Source organism: Etheostoma spectabile, chromosome 23 (genome assembly GCF_008692095.1).
Source record: "Etheostoma spectabile isolate EspeVRDwgs_2016 chromosome 23, UIUC_Espe_1.0, whole genome shotgun sequence".
NCBI classification, from domain to species: Eukaryota; Metazoa; Chordata; class Actinopteri; order Perciformes; family Percidae; genus Etheostoma; species Etheostoma spectabile.
The window spans coordinates 18832907-18839900 of record NC_045755.1 but is presented as its reverse complement, the minus strand read 5'-3'; the positions used below and the strand labels follow the sequence as shown (position 1 = coordinate 18839900).

General features: G+C 41.1%; 2 long non-coding RNA genes across 2 annotated transcripts in view; one reads left to right on the top strand and one right to left on the bottom strand.

The window, feature by feature from the left end:
- LOC116673269 (uncharacterized) overlaps nucleotides 1-964 on the top strand; it is a 20988-nt gene extending 20024 nt beyond the window's left edge. The window contains exon 3 of the long non-coding RNA XR_004327807.1: nucleotides 879-964. This is a non-coding gene — a long non-coding RNA (uncharacterized LOC116673269). The remainder of the gene's footprint in view (nucleotides 1-878) is intronic.
- The window catches only part of LOC116673268 (uncharacterized), a 15430-nt gene that overhangs the window by 4021 nt on the left and 4415 nt on the right, over nucleotides 1-6994 (bottom strand). The window contains exon 2 of the long non-coding RNA XR_004327806.1: nucleotides 4221-4223. This is a non-coding gene — a long non-coding RNA (uncharacterized LOC116673268). The remainder of the gene's footprint in view (nucleotides 1-4220; nucleotides 4224-6994) is intronic.

The window sequence follows — 6994 nt, the reverse complement described above, 5'->3', positions numbered from 1 at the left end:
GAGAGAGAGAGAGAGAGAGAGAGAGGCAGCAGCGATACAGTCCAAAGAGTCAGTAGAACAAAAAAAACAACTCCTGATTAGGCAAACCCACTCCTGATTAGACTGCAACAGAAAGCTAAAGACAGCATCAGTGTGATTGAAAGTGGCGGTTTGAGAAGTGAACAACAGCAGAGAGGCTCTCGACACTGATGGCCGGCCTGACTGCTACTTGACTCGCTGCGAAAGACCTCCAATCCCCAAACACCTCACACAGATCACAGACACCACCTACGCTTAACCCATCCCCCTCTCAAACACACACATGCAACAAGTCATTTAAATCAAATGATAAAATACCAGTGGTGGTTCTAGACCATTTTGAATGGAGGGGCAATTTTAGGGGTACCAGATATTTTAAGCGTTACATACCACCAACCCTCCATAGATTTGGTTCTACAAAGGTCTAACGATACATGTATAAAAACCAACACAAGAATGCTCCTTCAGTGTTAATCTACATGCTCTTTATCACTGAACATTAATAATTTTCCTTTTTGGGGATAAAGGTGGGGTTTAAATGTATGGAATTATTTGCCACAGTTAGGGGGGGCCAGAGGGGGGTCGAGGCTCATTGTTACGGGGGAACTGGCACCCCTTGCCCCACGCAAAATATGTTGTTGGTCCATCCCCTCCTAAAAGACACACAGAGATGATTTCTGATCTGACGTCCATCATGTTCCTTGTAAGAGTCATGAAGCTGAGTTTTATTTCATGATGAGAATCTGGAATTTGGGCAAATGCCAGAGAAAAACAGAGAACATTAAAAGAGCACTGTTGGCTGACGATGAATAATGCTGCAAACTGACTGATTTGTTTTTAAAAATCAAGTGCAGCTTCAGCGAGCACTAGCGCTAATACTGCTAGCACTAATGTTGGCGACACATCTGAGCCAGCACACCAGGGAGAAGGACAGGACAGTGAGGAAGAGGAAGAAAGAAAAAAAAGGAGCAAGATGAAGATATAGACATGGATAACAAATCTATGGAACAAACCAACACAGAACAACAAGCCTCCTGTGGGTCTCAGTGTGGATTACCAGAAGCAACAGAGACAGAGCAATGCTCCAGCGGGAAGTGTAGCAACAGATAACCTACATGTTGCTACTTCAGAAGACAAAAAAACATGTTTTTATTATGGAGCCGCTGACTCTGATGATTTAACCATGCGTGCGATTTTTCGTGCTTGAAAAGTTCTATCTGCGAGTTGCGCAACCTCCCCCCGTGCAACAAGCGGCGAGCTTGCCGCTGCCACGAGCAAGGCAGGGCCACAATAGACAAGAGTCTATTTTATGCAAATGCTACGGGATGCAACAAAGCAGCTGCCAATCGAAGTGTAGGCAGCGTGAGGGCAGCGTGACGTGTGCACATTGGTTGCTTGAGTTGAAAAAAAATCATTCAAGATGGCGTATACGCTTCATGTACATCGTATTTCGGTAAATATCTGATATGTTTGGGATTTTATATCGTATTTTGTTACCCTTATCAAGAAATACATACTTTTAAATCCAAAAACATTGTATTTGTGACTTGACAATTCCTCTGAAGTGACTTGTAAGACCTCTTGCAGATACTTGGCAATAGCATGCTACTATCAATACAGAAGTCACCGTGACAACCAGGAGTAGGCCAGGTACGCTCACGGATGCCCATCAAGCGAGTGTGTGTCGCTGTCCTTTGTAGCTAGCTTGACTTTAGGGTAAGGTCTGGAATACGGCAACTTATTTTGTCATTGAGTAGCATGAGAACGTTCAGTTCTGGTGACTTATGAAGGGGATCATCAGGCAAGGCTCAGTTTCAGAAGGAAAGTGCTGATTGGAGGCTTGCTGTCCTGCCCGTTTTTTATGTTCTGTTACAAAAACCGTGTTCCACTGAACTATAGGTCTTTACCAGATAATGTGAAGGTTCACTCATAACGTACAGTAGACATTTGAATTCTAAATCAACAGTCGAAACAAAAATGGACTGACAGGTAACTCGTTCATTGGAAAATTTCAGTGGGTCATGATCCCACGTAGTCTTCGTGGAACCCCGTGGGGGAAATCAAAACAACCTTTATTCTGGCTCAAAGAAAGCAAGTCATGCAAAACTCAACTGCACTTAACCCCGTCGTGGTTACCCGTCGACAGTGCAACTTTTAGTTTTTGAGGGTCAAAATTGAAAACTCTTCTCCAACGTTTTGGTTGTCTTTTTCAAAACCTTTGATGCTTTTCCCCCTGAAAATTTTGTCAATTATTTCTGAGCTTTTTTACGTTTTTGAAGCTTTTTTTGGACATTTTAATCACTTTGTTCAATGGTCTTTCATGAAAGAAATTTTTTTGAATGCTATGAAATTGAATAAAACATCAAAATTTAAAGAATGCAGTTGGATGATCATTTGTTTTACTTGTGAAGAGCATTGTGTGGAACAATCTGCGTTATTTTTTTTTTAAATTTGGAAAAAGTCAACTTTTTTTTTTTTCCAAAATGGGTCCAATTTGACCCAAGGACAACACAAGGGTTAAAGGCTTCACCACTCCAGTGGTCATACAGGACTATTAAACCCAACTGAAAACCTACTCTGTTTTTAAACCTACTCTGTTTTTATGAGCCAAGGGCAGACTGGTACACTGAACCAAAACATGATAATCATCTGTGTCTACTTACATTTCCCAGAACGCCTTTGTTGCCTTGATTATAAATAAAAGTGGTGTAATCTGACCAAATATGTGTGTTCCGCTTAGGTTAAGGCACTATATGTACTGTTGTTGGGTAGATTGAATTGTTCTCAAATGATTGAAGATGAGGTAGAAAAATAGTTTGCTGTTACGTTTAAACATAGGATTGTGCCAAAGTGAAATTAGGGTTGATGGAGAGGAGAATGTAATTGTAAGATTGGCACCGGATTGTCATTGTTGATTTAATTGTTTAGCCATAAAAACGTGGATGGGCTAATTGTTTAGTAGATATATGGCAGGTTTTTTTGTTTACGGGTTAAGGCTAGATTTCCAGGGGTGCCAGCCATTAGAAGTGTACTGATTTGCCCAGTGTTATTCAATAAGCTCCAGGTGAAGGAAACACCATTTTTGAAATCTTGCTGGTACATCACATATGTCAATGTGGTTGATTAAGGTTTTTTTTTTGGAAAACACACATCTTATCGATGTGAGTTTGTGGTCATTTCTTATATCAGATGTATTGTTTTCTATTGTGTCTTTTTGTTTGTCTCTATTTTCAGGAATTTTGTGGAGATCTCCTCAAGTGATCCCAATTATTTTTTGATAAAGAGGTAGAATTCCTAAGTTAATATCCGGAGATGACACCAGTGACATATCGTATTATGGACTGGGGCTTGTTGTTTTAGTTGCCCTGGAAATGCAGTATGTCACTGTAACATTGGAGCTGGGCCAACTACCCTTGGAAATAAGGAAGGTCTTGTAAGGTAAATCACAAGTAGCAGTTTTTACAGAGCGCTTTAGTTTGGATGTTTTTGATGAATGTTCATGTGGTTGGATTGATTAAGATTCTGTGAGAATAGAGGTCTTGATGTCAGAAATGTTGTAAAAGTCAGGCGGATGATAGTTTTTAAGTCTCGAGTTTGAGCGTACGGCTGTGATGCATGCAGTGTGAAGTGCGATTCATTTTTTTTTTAATGGGAGGATTTTAAAGTCTTCTTCTGTGTCCCCAGGCTAAGATACCTGAGCAGCTCTCTCTTCCTCCCTGATGTCGTTTTATCCTTTCATCCTCTCCTGTTCGTTTTCATCTTCTGTTGGAAAGGGAAACCATGTTCCATCTAAACTGCCAAACATTCACTTTGAAATATATCCACCCCCTACATTGAACCCATCCCAAATATGCATACAGTATATCTTTATTTGTTTCCCCCCCACCTTTTCCCTTCCTGTCCTTGTTAGGCTGTTGATCGACTTCCTTTCTCAGGCTAAATTGTGGACTTGGAGATTTTTTAACTGGGCACTGGTTCTAAACATTGGCTCATTTCCCTTTCGTAAATCTCTACTCTCTGAGTTTAGGTAAAGACCTGGATCTCTCCATGCAAACCCTCCTGCCTGTGGCGGAGGAAAACCATAAAACGTCCTGGCCCATAAACCGGCCTGCTGCTGGAAGACACATCTCCCCCTCTGTGCTTTTTATAGCGTCTCCTAATCTATATACTGTATCTAGGCTCTTCTGAAACTGAATGATGACTCACTGTCACGATAAACAATGGGATCATTAAGTGCAATGAAAAAGCTGGATAACAGGTACAGTATGTCACTGAAAGGATGTCAAACGTAGAGTGAGTTCCCAGGCTAGCCTTAAAGGTCCAATGCGTAGGAATTTCTTCCATCTAGCGTTGAGATCATATACAGTATTGCAATCAACTCTCTCGTGAGCTTAAATATATACTTTTAAGTGCAATTTGCAGAATTGTCAGTCACTTAATATTTTTGTCCAACAAAACTTTCTTGTCCAAATCCTGAATTTTTGTGACAGAGAGATGGCCCAATTACTTCCCTTGTGCTCCCCAATTTGTTACAGGGAGTGGCCAGTTCTCATGTACTACAGAACATAGTACATTGTCCCCCAAACATCTCATTGGCCCTCATTAATGAAACGTGCGTACGACCTAAAACAGGCATATAGGAGCGGCATATGCCGATTCCTACGCAAAACAAGGCATTTATCAATTTCAACGTGAACGTAGGCTGCGATAAAATTTCACGTCTGGTCTGAACTCGTGTACGTTTTCGAGGCAGTGTGGACTTGCATTGGAGCATATAATTAGTTTAACAGTTGAAGGAGAAGTCATCAGTTGATCCCTTATTGGCAATGGCAGACCTAGCTCTTTTAGAAGACCTCTACGAGCCGAGCAATAGTGCACATGAAGCCTACACACACGGGCCACGGATTGATGTTTTAATCTCCACCTATGAAAAGAACCGCTTCTTAGCCAGATTACGTCTCACCATGTAAATGTAAAATGTAAATGTGCTGTATTTATATAGCGCTTTTCCAGTCTTAACAACTGCTCAAAGCACTTTTACATCTACAGGAAACATTCACCACTCACACACATTCATACACTGTGGCCGGGGCTGCCGTACAAGGTGCCACCTGCTCATCAGATAAACATTCATACACACTCACACTCCGATGCGCAGCACCGGGGGCAACTCGGGGTTCAGTGTCTTGCCCAAGGACACTTCGACAATGACTGCAGGGGCGGGGATCGAACCACCAACCTTCCGGTTGGCAGGCAACCATTCTGCCACTGAGCCACAGCCGCCCCTTTATGTCATAAATTGTAGGGGTGAGGCCTCAAAACTGAGAATATATTGGGGCGTGATATTTAAATTATGATTGTTTCCAACCGCTGCATTGATCAATAGACGCCCATTCTTGTGTGATTGGTGTGGTACGAACGTTTCATGAATCACACGTGAAGCCTGTCACAAGACAATTTCTCCGCTCATGTCTGTGCTGGTTTCTACGTTAGCTTGAGAAATGAGGGCCACTTTCTCTGCAGATGCCCCAGCCAACTAAAAGTAGAGTCTCTACTACAGCAAAAACAACATGATGCCTCCCCTGGTGAACACATATAACTGGGCCAGGAGCAAATATTCTGGGTAATGAACCCTGCGTTTCATGTTCACTGCCCTTCATCAGATATGTTTTTAGCAGTGTTGCCCTGTTCTGTACTCTGTTATCATGAGCAATACAAATGAGGTCTGGATTGACAAAAATAAATAGTCCTTAAATTTAGCTTCATTGTTTTCTCTCACACATTAATAGTGTTCCATCTTGATTTATCGTCAGAAAAACCTAGAGACAAATATATTATGTAAGTAATTGATAGTCTTCAGTTAAAGCAGTTAACGTAAATAAGTATTCTACAGTCATGGTAGCGGCTCTGTGAAGCTGCACTCAGGTACAGCGGAGCTTTGAGCTAAATGCTAACGTCAGCATGCTAACATTCCCAGAAATACAAGGCAAACATCCTGATTTGAGCATGCTAACATTTTCTAATAAAAAGTCTTAATAGTGTGAAAAATGTCCCATTGGACCAAAAGCCCATTTGTCCAACAGACCATTATCCCGAAAACAACAACCCCACATTGTTCTGAAGGCCTGTTTGGCTGGAAAGATGCTACAAACTCTACCAATCAGAAGCACATCATCAAACCTTTACTATGATGGCATGAAGGCATAACCCGCCCTATTAATTGTTGGTTGTTCAGTTAGGTTTAGGCATTAGTGAAGAGTGAACTTGGTTAATCCTCATGTTGTCCTGGGGTCAAATTTGACCCGTTTCCAAGTTTTTTTTACGTCAGAAATATGGGAGGTTGAAAATGTCAAACAAGGCTACAAAAAAATTGGGGGGGGAAAAATGTAAAAAAATATTGGTAAAAAGGACAAAAACCACAAGAAAAACACTGGAAGTTTGCGTCAACATCTTTGGAAAAACTGGCTAAAATGTCGAAAAAGAGACAAAACATCAACAAAAGGGACAAAGACATTGGTGGGGAAAAAACTATAAAAATGTTGAAAAAACAACCAAAAAAAAGGTAAAACTTTTTTTTGAAAAGCAACAAAATATTGAGATGGGGACAACAAAAGTGTTTTTTTTTTCGTTTTGAGGGACAGACAACACAAGGGTTAAGTTTAGGGTAAGAATATCAGGGTAGGCCTGAGTTTAGCTGGGTCACGCCTTCGCATTAGTAAATTGTCACATGAAGCAAAATTCTTTATCTGCATTTTAAGCAGTGGGCAGTCTGAGCCAGTGCCTTGATCATGGGCACTGACTAGAGAACCTAATCTACTTGTTTTTGCTGGGGAAACCAGAGCACCCGCAGACATGGTGAGAACATGCAAACTCCAAACAGAAAGGCCCGAAACGAAGTAATAGACCAACATTTTGACCTAATTAGATTAGATTAGATTAGATTCAACTTTATTGTCATCACACATGTACAGGTACA